This window comes from Grammomys surdaster, unplaced genomic scaffold (assembly GCF_004785775.1).
Source record: "Grammomys surdaster isolate TR1022 unplaced genomic scaffold, NIH_TR_1.0 131, whole genome shotgun sequence".
NCBI classification, from domain to species: Eukaryota; Metazoa; Chordata; class Mammalia; order Rodentia; family Muridae; genus Grammomys; species Grammomys surdaster.
In genome coordinates this window covers 1,175,912-1,196,053 of record NW_021604589.1, presented here as the reverse complement: position 1 = coordinate 1,196,053, position 20,142 = coordinate 1,175,912, and the positions used below count along the sequence as shown (strand labels likewise).

At 38.8% G+C, this 20,142-nt stretch overlaps 1 protein-coding gene across 1 annotated transcript in view; it reads left to right on the top strand.

Annotated features, from left to right (window-relative positions):
* Positions 1-13,709: 13,709 nt before the first annotated feature.
* Reps2 (RALBP1 associated Eps domain containing 2) overlaps positions 13,710-20,142 on the top strand; it is a 48,560-nt gene continuing 42,127 nt past the window's right edge. Inside the window, exon 1 of the mRNA XM_028762145.1 lies at positions 13,710-13,767. The gene's annotated coding sequence lies outside the window, so the exon portion shown is untranslated. The remainder of the gene's footprint in view (positions 13,768-20,142) is intronic.

The following is a 20,142-nucleotide window of genomic DNA, read 5'->3' as shown; positions in this document are numbered from 1 at the left end:
GAAGAAAAAGGGTCCTTCCTGATGAGACCCCAGCTGACGATATACTTTGATTGCTACTTAAAAGTCTAGTTCTTACTGGCAGACTGATTTTAACAGTTTTCCTTCTTTGAGTGCCTCCCCATTGGAGTTTGAACACTTTTATTTTCTTCATAAACTATTCTTAGTGAGGATTGGAGCTCTTTTCTATAGCTGAAGTTATTCCAAGTTTCACTCCCCTAAAGAATTGTCCTTCTGTTCTTGAGGCTTTCATTCCCCACATCTGCTGCTTTCTTTTCATTCGGTAAGTTAGGACATGTTTTCCTTATCTGATGATTTGAGCCTTGTACAAATCAGAAAGAAATTAATAAATAGTGGTGTTTATGAAAACTATTTTGCTGAGAATATTTTCTTGGAACAAGCTCTCAACTCTCTAGCCCAGGTTATCTTGGAACTCATTATGTAGCCCAGGCTAGTCTCCAGAGTGCTAGGATTATAAATATGAACTAGCTAGGATTATAAACATGGATCCAGCTTGCCTAGAAATTTCTAAGTGTAATGATGTAAAAGGATAAAAAAAATGTTAAAGGTTAGTATTTTGAGTGTGATCCAGAGGGTCAGACTTAATAAATTTGAGAAATAGCTTTATATTTTTGGTTGTGAGCCTAGCCATTAAAGCCGAACTATTTCTCTAGCCCAAGAAATAATTTAAACAAGGAGGCCTATTAACCTGTTATGTGAATTTAGTATTAAATAACAATTTATTTACCTGAACTTTTTTTGGGGGGGGGCTTGCCAGCCTTGTGCTCACACTGTATTCGCACAGACACATGGCATCTCACATTGGTCACATAGAGACACATGGCAGTTTACATTGGCTTTAAATATGGAAAAGCCAGGACCTTATGGTCCCATGCTGTCCTAACTGGCATCAGGACAGCCATCAGTCTGGGAAAGGCCAGGGCTAGGGTCTGGAGCTTAGGCACAGTCTTACCCTACTCTCTTCACAGAATGATATACACTCACCCCACCCCCAACACAGGATAGGGTGGATTATTGCTGAGCACATGTCTACTTTTATGAGGGATTCTGGAATGGTGGAGGGCTAATTCTAACCCTTCCTATATCCTGGATTGGGGCATTTCTGAAAAATGTGTCTTCAGGATATGACCCAGAATAAGGACTAATGTGCTCTGGGAGCTGGAAGGCAGAAAGCAACCCATCTTGGGCAGTGGTTTGATGGGTCCCAGTTAGCTCAGTCTGCGGTTACATTATGATCCAGGCCTAGAGAATACAAAGCCCTCATCTCCAGCTCTGACGAATGCTGAGAAAGAGTGAAAGCATTGGGTAACCAGAAGGTGGTGGCCTCAGTCCACAACAGACAGGCACAAGTCTCACTTGGAGGTTGGTAGTAGCCAGTGCAATGCTGTGGTCAGAAGTCTGACCTCTCCCATACTCTGCTTACTCATCTGGACTGGGCCTCAGAAGCCTGGAGTTTGGCATTGGCTCCTGGCTCTACTGGCCAGGGCTAGTTGCCCTGGGGTGCCAGATCCAGGGTGGAATTAGGAATGCTCTGGTAGCTATATAATTCATACAAATACATAAATACATAAAGCACCAAGCTCCATAGAGAAGAGCTGAAGGGATACATCTTTGTCCTAAGATGACACAGGCCTTGTCAAACTCAGCTGAGTCACTGGATGAGGAACAGAGGACACTGGGGACAGTTCTGGCTGTATTCTACAGACCATGACTTGTGTGGACAATGGGACTGTGCAAAACTGTAGACATCACTGAGAGTAGCTGCTACTGCCAACTGCTGGTGGGGGCCTCTGGCTAAGGGCTAGAGGCTGGTGGGGAGCTCTTCCTCACTGTTGCTGCAGTTCCCATAGCAATATTGGTGACTAAAGAGTCTCTGTAGCAATCCCTTCTTGGGGGAGGGGTGCAGTTGGCTGGCCCTTCCAGTCCAGCTCTGGGGGAACAGACCTATCCAGCCCAAAGACATTGAGTTTCTGGAAGCAGTCTCCACCATCTGCCAGGGGATGGACACACTACCTGTGGCAAACTTTTGGTAGAAGTCTTGGTCTATGGGCTCCAGATTCACACCTTTAACTGTAGAGAACTATTCAATGTCCAGAACATCCTTGCAATGAATAGCCTGGTGATCAGGCTTAAAAGGCAGCTCTAGCATCCTAGCTCCCAGCCGCTTGAAATTCAGTTTCTTGAAAAGGGGGTAATCCTTTACCTCATGGGGAACCACCTCTGTGACACCCCAGGCGCTCAGCGGTGCTGCAGCCCATGGAGCAAACATACAGTATCAAATACATGAATCTATTTTAAAGTCAAAACTAGATTGAAAATATAAGAGAAGGCTCTTTACTAAGTTCAATTTTAGTTATTAAAGCATTGTCTAAGAGCTAACTAAACATTGGCAGTGTGCTTAGGTGCTGTGGGAGGCAGGTGGATTAGATAGTAAACTGGTAGAATGAGATAGAATGAGATTTGTTAAGTACTTCACACCATGAGCCATAAACATAAAGAAACATTTTCTTTTTTAATTCTACAAGCAACCAAAGACATATATCATTTGGTTGGGAGAGGGTGGATGAGAGAAGATCTGAGCATACTCATATATTCCTGTCTGCCTGCTTCCTTACAAAAACCATGTGAGCTAGTAGACAAATCATCTGGAGCACAAAGAAATGAATGCACATTTTAAATTTTCCCTTATCTTGATTGAGAGTAGTGGAAATGACTTTTGAAAGAGAAGGAAGAAGCTTATAAGGTAACCATAGCTGATATCTTGACGTGGTAGATACAGCAGCCTAGAAATTTCATTCCAAACTAAGGGCTAAACAAAAGTCTGTGGAGTTCCTCTAAGACCATCAATTGCCTCTCCAAACTTAGGGGAATATATTCTACTGTAAGATCATTAAGGTTGATTGTTTTGGTATGTCTTCCTGCAAAAATGTCTAAACAATATCATGTCTTCTTGACCCTTCAGTCAAAATTTTTTGCCTTGAAACAGCCTTACTGATAGGTGATGTTCCACCTTATCTAGAAGCAACTAGCAATTGCTTCAAGATGATGGTAACTTGTATATAGAAATTTTATATAGAAGAAAAGACTGGTCCTTTTTTCAATTCTCCAGTATAGGGAGTGATATTTTAATTTTCATTAGATACATGCTTAGAATTTATATTATGGCCATTAAACCATATAGTAAATTTACTTTTTGTGTTTGTATGTGTACTTTTTGTGTTTGTTCAGGTTTTAATTCATCTTAGAGTGAATAACAAAAACTTTTTTCCACTTCATTTCCTCTAATCGACCACAGACTCCATCAGTTTTCTATAGTTCCCCTTGTGAACTTTTGACACATCAGATATTCTATACATTTTATTCTCTTAGAGAAATATAAACTTACGGTCTTACATGCTTGTTAAATACTTTTTTTTAAAAAAATCATATCTCTCCATATTGTCACCACAGGATTCCCTTACTTTTGTCCTATATCCCTTGTCTTACTCCTTAACTGTTTTCTCTCTTATTTTGATAGAACATATCCTTAAGTGGCTTCCCAGGAAAGGATACATGCTGGGTGCTCATTTTAATTATACCATTGTTCTGGCTGCTAGTTTGGGTAGTTCATGAGTTATTTGTTTCATAACTGTAACTAAATACCTGACAAGAAACAGTGTAAGGGAGATGTTTATTTTGGCTCTCAGTTTTAGAGGATACAGTCCATTGTGGTGGTGGTTGTGCAGAAGACATAGAGGAATTCATGGTTATTGGAACATACAGTTGAGACTCCTCACACCATTTCCAGACAGGGAATAGTGTTCAAGGAGTGGGAACAAGCTAGAAAAATCTTGAGGTGTGCTCTGAGTGACCACTTTCTAGTGAGACTTTACCTCCTAGAGTTTCCATAGCATCTCAAAACAGTGCCACCACCTGGAGACCAAGAGTTCAAGCATATGAATCTACGAAGAGCATTTCATTTTCAAACCACAATATTCCACGCATGATATCCACAGTTTCATGGTCATCTCATAACATAAAGTGCATTCAGTTCAACTTGAAGAATCTTCATGGCCTTAACAGTTACAACACTGTTTCAAAGTTCAAAATTTCTTCTTAGATGCAATTCAGTCTTTTTAAGTCTGAGTCTCTGTAAAATAAAAATAAAACATGTTATATACATTTCCAATATACAGTGACATATAGTAAATATTCCTATTCCAAAATGGAAGAATGAGACATATCAAAGACTAGACCAAAGAAAATCTAGATATAGCAGTATAAACACCAAAATCCTGAATCTTCATGTTTGGTAACCTGAGCTCATTATGGTATTGTTTGTGTTCAATGGGTTTGTCTAGCCCTACCTCTCTACTTCTTTTGCCTACAACACATGTGGTATGTCTGTTGGACTGGGTACACTTTGTGTCTTGGAATTTAGTTTTGGCATGTTTTATGATTATGATATCTTTCCAATACCCTGAGATCTCTATTGCAGTATATGCTTTATTTCCACAGTTGCACACACAGCCATCTTACAAGTGTTATGGTAGGAATCAGACCCTGCTATACATTACCTGATATCAGAGGGTTTATGAAATCTTGGTGCACACCTCTATGACCCTCTAACTCTTGAAATGTGCATGTCTACAAACTGGCAGCATATGGATAATGCCAAAGTCTGTAGTCTGCAGTCTGGCTCCTGTAGATAATATCCTGTAGATAATATCTGACTCTTCTTGGATGAACCTATGCAAATTTAACCCTAGATGCCATCTATTTTTTTTTCTGCAGAGAACCTTAAAAACTCTGTTTTAGGCATTCTCCTTCCAGATGAAAGTTTTTAATTGAATTTACATGATTTCCATTGAAGCTTTTGATGGGTAGGGTCTTACTCTCAAGGTACTTTTTCTGTTACTCTTCACTGCAGAGTCCAGGTTTCTCTTTAATGGTGTTAAACTTTTGAATAACTACAATCACTTTCCCATGCTCTCCCATTCTCAGCTGTACTTGAGTTTAAAGCTCCTTCCCTTACCAGACTTCACATTTCTTTCCATGACGTTAACCAGGTTTATGTTCCTTTCCTCACTAAATTACACATTTTCTGTTTCTTTAAGCTTCACTTGTTTTCTCTTTCACTATAAATCAGAATAAATATAACAAGCAATAAGCATGCCACAGCCTGAATGTTATACTGTTTTAAAATTTCCTCTGCCAAATAAATTAGTCAGTTGCAGTTTAATTCATCCTCACTCGGGTTTCCAGGACATGGATAGAATGCAAACAGATTTTTTTTCTTTTTTCTTTTTTTTATTGGATGTTTTATTTACATTTCATATGTTGTCCCCTTACCCCATCCCCCACCCACCCAGGAACCCCCTATCCCCTCACCCCTCCTCCTTCTCTGTGGATGTAACCCCTACCTACCCCCCCACTCCCACCTCCCCACCCTCAAAATTCCCACCCCCTGGGGCGTCCAGCCTTCATGAGGTCAAGGTTCTCTTCTTCACCTATGCCCAGCAGGGCCCTCCACTATTACGTATTCAGCTGAAGCCCTGGATCCCTCCCTAAGTGCTCCCAGGCTGGTGGTTTAGTCCCTGGGAGCTGTGGTTGGTTGGTATTGTTGCTCTCCTCATGGGGCCACAAATCCTTTCAGCTCCTTCAGTCTTCACTCTAACTCCTCCATTGAGATTTTTTTTTTTTTACCAGAATGTAATATGAATGGCCTCTAGCTCAGCTGTCAGTAGAGCTTGTCTTTCCCTGTGAGCTTGCGAGCTCAGTCTTTACAATCTCTGTGTCTACTGCCATTCCTGTCTTATGAGCTCCCATCAGAATGGCCCATTAAAAGTCCAGACTACTATCCAAGAGCTTCTCTAGTCCACAGTCCTAGATTTTTGCAAATTCCTACTGAAAGTATTTCCAAAAGCTGTAAAATGCATTGTCAGGGTTATCAACAGCAACAACCCCATCTCTTGATACTAATATCCTGTATCGGTTACTTTTCTCATCACTGTGACTAAATACCTGAAAAAAACCAACTTGAGGGCAGGTTTATTTGAGCTCATGGTTTTAGAAGGTTCAGGCCATTATGGTAGGAAAGGAATGGTGAAGTTTGTGGGTAACTGGTCCTTAACCCCACATTGAAATGGACCATGAAGTAAAGAGAGTTCAGGAAGTAAAGTTGGGCTATAAAATCTCAAGGCCTGAAGCAGTGATCTATTTCCTCTCTCAAGGCTTCAGTCTCCCTGAACAGCACCACCAGTTTTAGACAGTGTTCCAAAAAGGAGCCCATGGAGGGCATTCTGCGTTCAAACTGTAAATATATAGCCATCAAATTGGAAGTAATTTTTTTTTAGAATTCTAATACAATTGTTTCAATGAATTCTAGGTTCTAAAGGCACATAAAAACTCTAAAATGTTTTGGACATCTGTTACTTTGTATGTAGCCTGTCTTCTTCTCCCATTCCCTGACAAAAACATGTAGATATTTTCTAATTATGGTATTTTTATAATAATGTGTCTTGCCATACTTCTGTTTTCTTCCATTGTATTAGGTACACTGTTGTCTATTTTGATTTAGGAGCTCAAACTGTTCGTTTCTGGAAAAATTTATTAAACCATTTAATTGATTCCTTTTTTATATTTTCTGTCTCTTACTGGAGCTTTTATTTGAATAGTACTGTACTTTCTGGGAAATTTCCTGTGATTATTTTTGAACGTTTCTATTGAGCTTTCACTTTCTGCTATCATATTTTAATTTGCTTTTTAATTTTCTGAATGTTCTTCTTTCAATAGCTTCCAAATTATCTCATCTTTCTAAACAGCATTTCTTTTCAAAACTTTACTTGATAACTCTACTTAAGATTTCATCTCATACCCTCTATTTTATCTTCTCAGCATATAAGATTTGTAAAGTTTTTTTCAGCTCTTGCCTCTCCACTAGTATTTTTATAGCATCCCAAACAGTGCCTAGTACATAGTAATCATTTAAGTATTTCTAGAATTAATCTTATACTAATAATGTATAATTTAAAGCTTTCTCCTAGTATAGGTCAAATCTCTTTGAAATCACTTTTTCTATTATTATATATTATGTACCTTATGGTAGAATATTTTATACAGATACCTAGTAATACTTAATCACCTGATTATATTTTAGAATGAGAGGTATGCTGATTAGAATATATGAGCAAATGGATGAGATTTGCCAATTATGGGCATTACAATAGAATAATCTAGCAGGGTAATATTGTTGGTGATATATATACACACACACAGACACACATATATACATGTATATATATATATATATACATATATATGTATACATATGTATATATATTTTGATCTATCTTCTTGGCTGATCAGATTCCTTGGAAAACATTTTTTTTTAACCTTTGGATATCATTTTTCAGGGACTAGAAAGAAAGAGTTTTGAAAGGGTCTCAATATCTAGAGAATATACTTTTTTCTTACTAAACTGTCTTCTCAAATTTGTGCAGTAGCCTATTAGTATTTTTTCTAATTTCTAAGATCTAAATTTAAAGAGAATTTGGATCACTTGCTTCTCTTTTGCATTAATGAGCTAAGAGTAAAATTAGTTGTGTGTATTCAAACTGTTACATATTACCAAAACATTAGTATATGCTCAGGTCAGACAGCAGAAGCTAGGACTTAATCTCACTTCTGCTTCTTGATAGTACCTTCATGTATCTGACAGAAACAAAAGAGAAGTGAAGGACCCACTTTCTACCCAGACCTCTAGTATTACCACAGGCAAAGTTTCAGAGAATATGAGTTCAATCTCAAAGGTTACCAGCCATATTAGGAAATGAAACACAGTGAGATCCAGCAGAAGCAACAAATAGTAGGAAATATAAAAGATTCAGATAACAGAATTACTACATATATTTAGTATATTAAAATCAACAGCAGTCAAGTGCCATGCTACATGTATGCAATTCCAGCACTTTGGAGACTGAAGCATGAAAAATGGAAAGTTTGAAACTGCTATACAATATGTTTAAGGTCAGCTTGGGCTATATAGAAAGATTGTATTTCAAAAAATTATCAAAACAAAAACAAGATAACAAAATGCTTAGTGTCTAAAATTCAGTGACTGGATTCACAGTGTAATAAGTATAGCTGAAATGACAATTGCTTAATTGGACAATAAGTCTTAGAAAATTGTCCCAAACACATCACAGTTAGACAAAGCTCTTGAAATATGAAAAAAAAAGGCAGTAAGACAATGTTCAAAGAAGCACTGAGGATTGGCCAAAGTTAATTTGGATACCACATAGTTCAGAAGTGCCATAAAACCTCAGGTAGGTAAAAAAAGAATAAGATAAAGTAGGGTGTGTGCAGGTAAGGAGAAAGATTGATATTTCAGAGTATCAAAAAGAGAGTTCTTCAAAATAGTTAGAGAGAAAAGTAATAGATAAAGAACGATGATGTGACTGACAGTTGACTTTTCAACGATGATAGTGGAAGTCGAAAGACAATGAAATTCTATCCTCAACATGCTATAAGAAAATAGTATGTCAATAACCAAATTTGCTATTAATAGACATTTAATAAAGAAAGCCCAGGACTCAGTCAAGATAGACAGTAACATCATAAAGGAAACTGAAATGGGAATTAGGATATTTTTAAACACTAAAGATAACATCACATATAAAAGTTAGGAGATTTTAATAAAAAGTAATTAAAATAAAAATTTTAATTTTATCTCAGTATAAAAAGAGAGGAGCTATAAACCAATAATATAAGCAACTAGTTTAAGGTAGAACAAGGCAAGGCCAAAGCATGTCAATGAAAGATTAATGAAATCTAAAACAAACACACGCTATAGAAGATTGTTTTATTAGTCAAGGTTCTCTAGAGTAACAGAACTTATAGAATGAATCTCTTTGTGTATATATAGAAAATGATTTAGTAGAATGACTTACAGGCTGCAGTCCAGCTAATACAACAATGGCTGCCTATGAAAGGAAATTCCAAAAATCCAGTAGCTGCTCAGTCTTCAAGGCTGGAAGTCTCAGCTGGTTTTCAGTAGAAAATCCCGAAGAAGTGAGCTCTAATGCCAGTGAAGGAATGGACTCGCTAAGTGAGGTGAGAGTAACCAGACAGAGCAAAAGCTTTCTTCTTCCAAGTCCTTATATAGGCTTCCAGCAGAAGACGTGGACCACAATAAAGGTGAATTATCCTTTCTCAAGATCTGGATTAAAGATGTATCTTTTCTCAGATCAAAAGATCTGGATTAAAGGTGTGTCTTTCTATCTCAATGATTGGATTACAAGTGGATCTTCCTACTTTAAATTAAGGCAAAAAATTCTTCCAGATGTTTCTGCTGGAAAGTTTTAACTTGATACTTGAGAAAAAATTTCTTAATCTGTAAAACCTGTTCCAGAAAAATGAGGAATAGGAGGATGCTTTCCGGCTAAATCGAGCATAACCAAGGGTTACATGAGAAAGGAAAATCATGACTGTCAGTATCACCTTGAATATGGTTGCAAAATATCCTAAACAAAATATTACCCAATTTTATCCAGGAGATAGAAAAATCTGAGCAATTTGAATTAGGTCTTGCTTTCATGTTAGAAAATCCATAGTGCCATTTAGCATATTATCACATTATAAGAAATTACATTATCATATGAATAGATACAATTGCAGTGCTAGTTAAAACTCACCATTAGGTTGTCATGGTAAAGTATCAAAAGAATAAATGAGAATTTTCATAAGTTATTAAAGGATATCTACAGTAAACCTATGGAAAACACTATCGTGTGAATCCATAGATATTTCTCTTTGAAGAAAAGACTGACATGTCCATTATCACTGATGTGCTTATAAAAAAATACAGAGGGAGGGGATATGTTTTGGGTGAATGTGTAGTCAGGTGTGGGGGAAAGGGGTGCCTCAGCAGGCCCATGTTGAGGCATCCCTTCCTCCTGAGGGACTGGTATAGTATAGAATAGAGTTTACTCAGGGCATGGGGAGGGGAGTTAAGAGGGTAGTAGAGGCAGAGAAAGACACAGAGAGGGGGGGAGGGGAGGGGAGGGGAGATGGGGGAGGGAAGAGAAGAGAAGAGAAGAGAAGAGAAGAGGAGAAGTAGAGGCCGGCCATGAGTACATGGAGAGACAGGGGGAAAGGGACCAGAGGACAGAGCAGGAACAAGAAGGCAAGAGCAAGAGCAGACCGAGCATGCAGCTCCTTTTATAGTGAGTCAGGCATACCTGACTGTTGCCAGGTAACTGTGGAGTTGAGCTTAGACAAAATGCTAACACTCACCATTTAAAAAGTTATTTCTTTGGTTGTGAGACAGGGTCTTGCTGTATAACCTAGGTGGCCATGAACTTAAGATCCTGCTGTATTAACCTTCCCAGTACTAAGATAATTTGAGAGGCAGCACTCTCTACTTCCAATTATCACCTTTAAATTCAGCCTTGGGTTGGAAAGAGAGCTGAGTGCTTAAGAGCACTGGCTATTATACAGAGGACATGGGTTCAATTCCCAAAAGTTAAATGATGGCTCACAATAGTCTGTAATTTCAGCCCCAGGGGATTGACATCTTCTTCTGGCTTCCACAGGTGCTGTATTATGTGCTACACAGACATATGTGTAGGAAAAACAGTAATACACATAAAATGAAAACAAATATTTAAAGTTTAAATTCAGTTTTATAGTATTTGTGTTAGATAGGTATGGTTGGTTGGAAAAAAGTAGTAAGGCACTGAAGTGAGGAAATGAAGCTGTTAATATTTGTGGTGCAGTATATTTGGTTTCCCCTAATTTTAGTATTTATTAAGGAACTAATACCTTTTCTTAAAAGATTCAGAATGAAAAATGCATACAACCCTATGCTACTATCTTGCTGCTTGAAGTTTAGGTGTAAGAAACTGTGATACGGCCTTGTGTGTGTGCGTACATGAATGTGTGCACGCGTACACATGCAAGCACTTAATTGAGCACAAGGTCTTATTATCAGTACCCCAGACTAGCTTCAGACTTGTGGCACTTCTCTTGCCTCAGATCCTGAGTGCTGGGATTACAAGTATGTACCCATGTTCATTTTAGGATTACATTTTAAATGATCTCAATGTTTTACAGCTCAAAATTTGGGCCAATTTTCAGTGAATTTCAAGCAATAAAATTGAATAATGATTTTTTTAAAAGAGCAAAAATCAGACCTGGATCTGGATTTATGTCATTTCTCTAGCAGGTCAAGATAGCGAGTGGAGTCAGTTCTAGGGCTCCCCTTTTTTGTTTCCTGTCTCTCAGAGATCACTATCTTGCCTAATTTTCTTGTGGTTCCAAAACTCTCCTTACATGTTTTGTCCCAGTATCATGGAAATTGTTGTTTCATTTGTTTTTCTATGTTTGATTGCTTCAGCTGGATGAGGATATGTGTTCTTTATTGCTCCATCTTGGCTGGAAGTTGAGCCAATGTATTTAAACAGCTTATTTCTTGAGCAATCTTTTTTGATAACTGCACTTTTTATTGCTTGGCATTTGCCTTAGAAAGTGTACAAATTTTGCTTGTCTATTTGTTTTGTTTTAAAAGTAACTGGTAGTAATTTAAAAGCCTAACTTGTGAGGACATTAGGGGCTCTGAGATGTGTCATCCTTATGGCTGTAAACATTCTCTTCTGCTCCTCTTACCGATGCCTATTCAGCCTGTGGAGTTATGATGTGTTTTAGAAACTGTAATGAAGGGCAGATCCCAGGTGGACACACTTGGTGGTACTATATCCATGCACTAGCCAAGAATAAACATTTCCGTGACATTACTCTAAGTCAAATCTATGTAAAGCTCCAAGCTCCATCTTTTGGCTTTTCTGATCCAGAGAGGTCAAATTCATTTGAAAGTACAAGAATATTTATGCTCTTGATATACCACTATTATTTCTTTTTAACAATATACTTTTATTAATTCTATAAAATGTGTTTTGATCAAATTTAATCCCACCCCTCCCTGATCTATCTCATTCCCCCAACTTCATGGACCTCCTCTTTTTAATAACCTGGTGAGTTTAATGTGTTGCCCAAATGCTTCTGGGTGTGGGGCCATCTACTGGAGCATGGTGGACCTACCAACAGCCATATATTAAGGAAAATGGACTGTCTGCTCTCTAGAAGCCATATACTACTGTCAGTTACTCTTCATGAACTTCCCCCTTCATGCTAGAATGTTGGCTGGCTTAGCCTTGTACAGTCCCGTGCAGCAACCAAAGCTGCTCTGTGTTCCTGAGTGCAGCTGCCCTGTTGTGTCTAGAAGATACTGTTTTGCTTCAGTTCTCTCAAGTCTCTGGCTCTTACAATCTTTTCTGTCCTCTCCTCCACAATGATGCCTGAGCCTTATAGGGGGCTCTTGTTTTTAAGGGACAGAACATTGTCTAATATTAGCACAGTTACTACAGACTTGTGAATAAACTATGTACAGTTATATAGATCCGGTATTTTCAGAGTAGTTTGTAAAGAATGTGTTTAACTTGATACTGTATGGTTATAAACTTACTTCTTGTGTGTGATCATGGATTTTATTTCTAATTCCATATCAGCTCTTTATTTGCATTATTAAGTTAAAATTTGGACGTTCTTGCCTTCCTCAGGTATTCTCTGTATCTCATAAAGAAAATGTTAGACTTCAACTTTCTTTCCAAAGATCCTTCAGATGTGGCCAGATTATTTTAGAATCATATTTAGTTACCCTTGCTACTAGTAACAATAGGAGAGGGGAAAAGAAAGAAGTCTTTGAAATTAGGAAAGCTAATTCATCATTTTTTGTTTCTTCTACTGCTGGCCAGTCCATTTCTTCATAGGTGGCAGAGCTGCTGAGCCCAGGCCCCTCCTTTACTGCAGCCTACGCACCAAGCTAATGAACAATAATGACTGGAAGCTAGTGAGAAATATGAGAACTCAAAGAAGATTCTTTATGGCCTGATTTATTTGAACCTGTTTTTTTTTTTTTTAAATGAGTAAATAGCATCAGAATAAGGACTCGACCACATTTTCCATATGAAATCCAGTCTTTTGCTAAAACAACAACAACAACAAAATGTTTTCCTTATGTTTTTCTCTTGTTTTATCTTCACCACCTTCATAAATATTTGAATTTTGGGTAAGATGAAGATTAAAAGGGGATTGGAAATAACATGCATTTTTTATTGGAATATATTCAGGTTATATGTCAATTTCTTTCAAGTATATCATGTGCTTTGACTGTGTTCACCCCTCCCATTCTTTTCTGTTGGTTCCCTTCCCTTTCATCCCTTTTGGTAGGTCTGTTCTCCTCCTTTAGTTTCATTTCTTCTTTCATGGCTTTATATATCTGTATATAATATAGGATCCATAAATGAGAAAAAAACACATGGTATTTGTCTTTCTGAGTCTGGCTTATTCACTTAATATGATTTTTAGTTGTACCTATTTTCCAGCACATGATATAATTTCATTTTTCTTTATTATTGGATAAGACTCCCATATATATATATGGAGGTTCTTTATCCATTAATCTGCTGATGGATACCTAGGCTTATAATATAATTTTGCTATTGTGAATAGTATAGACTTAAAAAAATTAAGCCTTCAAAGGGATTTAATAAACAGAAGCATGCTAAATGTCATCAATATTATTAGTTGAATACATTTTTGTCTTTTTATGGAAAGGTGGTTCTTAACAGTATTCTTTTTTTTTTTTTAGCTGCTAACTCAGGATTATTGCCTCCACCACCGGCACTTCCTCCACGACCATGTCCAACACAGGTAGGTGACATATTTGATTTCTTCAAACTGTTGTCCGACCAAGATGCTACTTTGCATTGGAGTCTCCAATTAATTTCTGGATTAAGAAAATAGCAGTTAATTTCTCCTAATTCAGGTATGGTCTCATGTGGAAAAGGAAGTTTCTTTAGTAAGCTAACAATTACACTTTCAGTTCTGGTTCTTGGGAGTTGTGTGTAGTTTTTCTACACAAAGAGAAGTAGAAGGGTGTATCTGTAATTGGGGTCAGGGGACATGGGTGTTCTGTATAGTACATGCAGCCTGAATGACCATATGTTCAATGACAGTTTAGGAGGTGTGTTAATTCCACATATACTGAAAATAAGTGGCTGTTAGCCTGTGCTCTGGCTTGGGCCCACAGTATTTTTCTTAAGGATGCCATTTCCACTCAGATTAATAAACTGAAAGAGCTGGAAAGGGAGAGTGTGTATTCAGAATCTGTTTTCCCTGTAAGTTCACTGTGTCACCTTTGCCTGTGTGCTACCATGGGCTTCCCCATCCAGATTTGGAAATGAGAGGGAACAGGAAACCCATGGGTAGTATACATAGTGCTAAAGGTCACTTCTAGCTGTTGGTGAAAATGTTGAGAGATGGCTATGGAGAGTCAAGATTTCTATTTTGTTGCTCTGTGTGGAACAGGACATATCTTTTGATGTGGTGAGTCTCAGCATCAGTCTTGGAAACCATTTGTAGCATTTGCATATCCTTTCTTCACACAATTACATGGTCTTTAGCAACCACTAATCCAAAGATACAAATACCTAAGAATTTCTCGAATGGATGGAACTAGAAAATATCATCCTGAGTGAAGTAAGCCAATCACAAAAGAACACACATGGTATTCACTCACTGATTATTGGATATTATCCCAGAACCTTGAAACACCCAAGATTCAACTCACCAACCACATGAAGCTCATGAAGAAGGAAGAACAAGTGGGGGTGCTTTGGTCCTTTTTAGAAGGAGTAACAAAATACTCATGGGAGCAAATATGGAGACAAAGTGAGGGACAGAAACTGAAGGAGGGGCCATCTGGAGACCATTCCACCTGGGTATCCATCCCATGTGCAGTCACCAAAGGTAGATACTGAAGTGGAAGTCAGGAAGTACATTTTGACAAGAGCCTGATATAGCTGCCTCCTTAGAGGTCTGCAAGAGTCTGACATATTCAGAGGCAGATGCTTACAGCCAGCCATTGAACTGATCATGGGGTTCCCAATGGAGGAGTTAGAGTGAAGACTGAAGGAGCTGAAAGGGTTTGCGGCCCCATGAGGAGAGCAACAATACCAACCAAGTAGAGCTCCCAGGTTCTAAACCACCAGCCTGGGAGCACTTAGGGAGGGATCCAGGGCTTCAGCTGTATATGTAAGGGAGGATGGCCCTGTCAGGCATAGGTGGGAGAAGAGATCCTTGGTCTCATGAAGGATGGACACCCCAGTGGGTGGGAATTTGAGAGTGGGGAGGTGGGAGTGGAGGGGTAGGTAGGGGCACATCCACAGGGGAGCAGGAGGTGGGGTGAGGGGATAGGGGGTTCCTGGGCATGGAGGGGGGATGGAGTAAGGGGAGAACATCAGAAATGTAAGTAAGACATCCAATAAAAAAAAGATACAAATGCCATGAGGTATTGGCTTTTTGCTTTGGTCTGAAGGATAATAAAGAGCCCAGTTCTTCCTGATCTGCATATAAACAAGTGAAGAATCTTTTTCTAGAATTTGGCACCGGCTTCAAGAGATATTGACTTGTTAAGAAGTGGTAATTGAGTCCTTGCTATTTGTGTCAATCCCTAGTTCTACCCAAAGTGTATCCTATGTTATAATTTGTGCTTATGCAAAATTATTAACTATGTTAATTTAGCATCTGCATCAGACCAGACATTGTACTAATCACTTTTGTTTTTTTCTTTCTGTTTTGTTTTTTGTTTTTTGGTTTTTTGAGACAGGGTTTCTCCGTATAGTCCTGGCTGTCCTGGAACTCACTCTGTAGGCCAGGCTGGCCTCGAATTCAGAAATCCGCCTGCCTCTGCCTCCCAAGTGCTGGGATTAAAGGTGTGCGCCACCACTGTTGTACTAATCACTTTTAATGCATAATTTTATCTCCCCAAACTCTTATGAAGTAGGTACTAATATTCTTTTTTTATTGACAAGGAGAATGGCAGGTTTAAGTAAGTTACCAAGGGTCCACAGCTAGTAAATAGTAGAGCCCTTCCTAAACTGAAGTGTTTACACCCTCTTTCTCTCAATCCTGGGAGTCTAAGTATCTATATGGACATCAAGACAGGTGGTAGATCTGTTGTGCTCACTTGTAACTGTGACTTTCTCCACACCCTCCTGCTGAAGGCACAAAGAAATTGAGACTCCCACTTTGTATCCACAGCAAACCTGGACTTGGTCACAATAGCATTAGCAGGCATTCTGGGATGCTTATCTGGAAAGCACTGCTGCTACTAGCTGTCTTTATCTGAGCTGGTTGCCCAGAGCATCTTGCCTGCTTGGGATTTAGTGACAGAAAATTTGACAGGGAGAACTGGGAATTCTCAAGTTGATATTAATGAATAAGTCTCCCCTGTTGTTTACCAGATTCCCAGAAAGACATAAGTGCTGAGCTGGGCATCCAGCTCCAATTTCCAGATTTCAGACTACAGGAGCAGGTGTGTAAGGAATGTAGGCAGAAAATCCCCAGACCACTTTCCTCTTCTTACTTCCCTTTTTTCACTTTAAATGGGAAACATCTATTTAATACATAAAGTCCTGGATAGTAAACATGTGGTTGTATTTAGTTTTGTGCCATGCCAAACTAGGAACAGTTAAATAGTCACGTGCATGTGACATCAGAGCATTTCCAAAGCTACCTGGGATGAAACCATCTGGGAGACATTAATAGGGGTTTGTGGTAAAATGAATTTGCAAGGTGCTTTACTTAACTCCTCTAGGAGATTGACAGTGCACACAAACCCACCAAAGGCTTTGAAGTCCTATAGCAAAACACAAACAAAGGTCAGTTTTGTAAAGGCTGACAGTTTCCTAGCTTTTCCGACCATCCTTTTATTTCCAAAACACTTATCTGTTCCAAGGGCTTAGTGTTTAGGAAACACTAGAACACCCATCTTAAAGTCCTGCTCTGAGTGTTGCCAAATTGCTCTCATCCGCTACCTCATTTGTATATTATGCAATAAAGTTACGTTCTACAGGTTACATGAGTAGCCTCTCTTGAAGAATTGTAAGTGAAAGCTGATTTTATATTTGGCAGGGACTTTCAAATTGTCTCAGTTTCCAGTTTGTTTCATTATCTTCCTCATGTCTCTGCTCCTTCTTGTTCACTCTCTCATGAGATCATTTTTATCAATGCATAGGAGATTTTATTATAGAGAACTTAAAGATTTTTGAATCTTGCTTTTGCTCTATTAAATGGTCTTGATTTTTTTTTTTTTTTGCTCTATATGGACCATCAATCTGACTTTGGAAATATATCCATGACTATGGGAATATATCCATAGAGGCTTTTATGAAGTTTAGACTGTTTGTTTGTTTGTTTTTGTTTTGTTTGTTTTGTTTGTTTTTTTGTTTTTTGAGTCAGGTTTTCTCTGTGTAGCCCTGGCTGTCCTGGAACTCACTCTGTAGACCAGGCTGGCCTCGAACTCAGAAATCCGCCTGCCTCTGCCTCCCAAGTGCTGGGATTAAAGGCATGTGTCACCACTGCCTGGCAGGGCTCTTTTTTTTTTTTTTAAAGGCTTAGGGATTATCTGATGCTTGAATAGCTTAGTCCCTTCACTAGTATTATTTTCATGGCAAATTTCTTATGGCAATTGTGATAGAGCCATGGGTTCACAAAAAATTGGTGTGTATGTCAAATATTATCTTTTAAATTTTGTATTAGTATTATAGTTGATGAATTAGGGCTTCCTCTAGATGAATATTACCTGGAGCTTTCCTATTTATAACACTCATTTCCCAGCTTCTTGCAGCAAGTGCTCCTCATGGCAGGGTTTTGACTACTAAAATAGCACCGGAAGTGAAGGCAGGGGAAGAGCTGCCATCTTAATCCTTTTTGTCTCCAGACTAAGAAAACTCAGGCAATAAGGAAGGTGACCAGTGAGGTGGCTTTTTAAAGAAACAGGAGAACCTTTCTGTTTAAGGTGGCTGAAAGATACAGAGCTCTACTGTACAGGAAAAGCCTAATGTAAGAGACAGCTGTGCAGGAGGTCCTGAGACATTCAAGGACCCACCCGGGATTCAGGAGGACAGAGAGCAGGAAAGGGAGCTTAAGTTGGTGCTCTGGAGGACGCATGAGGAGCAGTCCCAGTGCTTACAGAGCTATGAGAGAGTAGTAGTCCCTGAGAAGAGAGTTCTGTCTGGGCACAGTAGGGGAGAGCCTACTACTGTAATTTTGTTAAGTGAACCCATCTTTAGCAGTGCTAGATGTATTTGTAAGAGGATAACATGGAGTTGGGGTTAGAGCACTTGTTTAGTCTGTGCAAGACCCTCAGTTTCATCCCAGCAACACTAAATACAGAAATGTGCTTCCAACCCAACAACAGTAAAAAACAAAAATGAAGTAGTATCTCCTTGACAACTTTCAAATATATGTGATGAAATAACAAGAAAATTTTTTGCATGAACAGTACAGAATGTTGCTAATTTTGAATTTTCATGTATTTTTCTCTATAATTGAAAAATTAGTGAAACAAATTTTTGAGACCTTTTGCTATAACATATTGAAATATGTATACATTTAACTTTAGTGCACAGAAGACTGACTCATACTGCCTGTGTCTGTATAACAGGCATGAGCTTTCTGTATTTCTTTTCTCAGTTTGGGCTATGTACATACATACATACATACATATATACATACACATACACATACATACATATGCACACACACATATATACGTGTCTGTGTATTTGCTACTGTGACTCCTGTCTCACAGTGAAAATCGAGTTTTAAAACTTCATTTTATTATTAATTATGTGTATGTCTGTGTGGGTTTGTTCAAGTGCCCACAAGGCCAAGACCAGGGTGTGGGATCCTAAAGAGCCGGAGTTCCTGGAGATCGTGTGCTGGGACCTGAGCTTGGACCCTCTGCAACAATAGTCCACAATCTTAACCACTGAGCCATTCATCTCTCCTGCCTATAAATCCAGTTGTAAAAGCTTAGTTAGCTTAATCCAAACCTGCTTCTTTGAAGGCACAGTAAACATTAAGTATGATTAAGATTGAAATGCAGACATTTGGTTGATTAGAAAGCTATGTAAACATCCAACTTGTTCAGCTACAATTATGAAAGACAAAAGCTATATTTTATACAGTGCGCTGGAGTTACCTGCCCCAGATGGCTGTTATGAGTGGAGTTCTGACATAATATAAGGGATCCAGACATCCCTAGACAATTTTTTGTTGTCTTTTCTTCCTAGTCAGAGATTGGTGGATATGTGGGGTGACACCACCAGCAGCAATTATAATCTTGATGGCAGAGTCCAATTGTTCATCTCCACAAACAGCAAGTTGTGAGTGGTGTGTGGAAATACACTTTACCTTTAAGAACATTTCCTGTCAGTGTGATTACGTTTGTGGAGAGTTCCTCCAGGATGGCTGTGCTGTGCTCAGCAGCAGTTGCACCCACACATCCACGGGTGCTTGTCAGAAATTTCAGATGTCCTTGAATACCGCCCACAGAGACCTGCAGGCTGGCAGGCTGGCAGGCTGGCAGGCTGGCAGGCTGCAAGCAGGAAACCACCTTTGTCTGGGGTTTTCCAGAGTCCTTCTTAGCCATTTCAAATTCTGCCAGAGCTGGAACAAGACAGAGAAAAGGCTAGTCAGATACACAGCAAGACACTACCGCCTACTCCTTCATTGCACCACTCTTCAAACTGACGTATTTATCATCTTTCAAAAGTACATTCTGCTGCTTAATTCTTAGCCCTCAACACAGGAATTAATATGTATTAATAGCTATCTTTTATTCAACAATGCAAAAAGGAGGATTTTCATGCCTATCACTGGAGTTTTTGTTAGATGGTTTATGGCTTCTGAGGGGAGCAGTGTCATTCTTAGAGATAGCTTCATCTAAAACACACACACACACACACACACACACACACACACACACACACAGTGTGTATGTGCACAGACATATGCTTACATATAGAATATGTGATTTTAAATAAACATGAAATTATATGATCTCTTGTGGCTTTTTAAAACATCCTTAGTGTTATTTATCCTGTTCCCTCCATCTTATGTGTAGCCTGCCACCCTCAGTACACAATTAAGGCCCTTTCCTCACCTTTTTCTTATTTCCCCCTTCTTAGCATTAGTATTCTACTGTCCCCTCCATAGATTGCCTTCTCCCCACCTCAG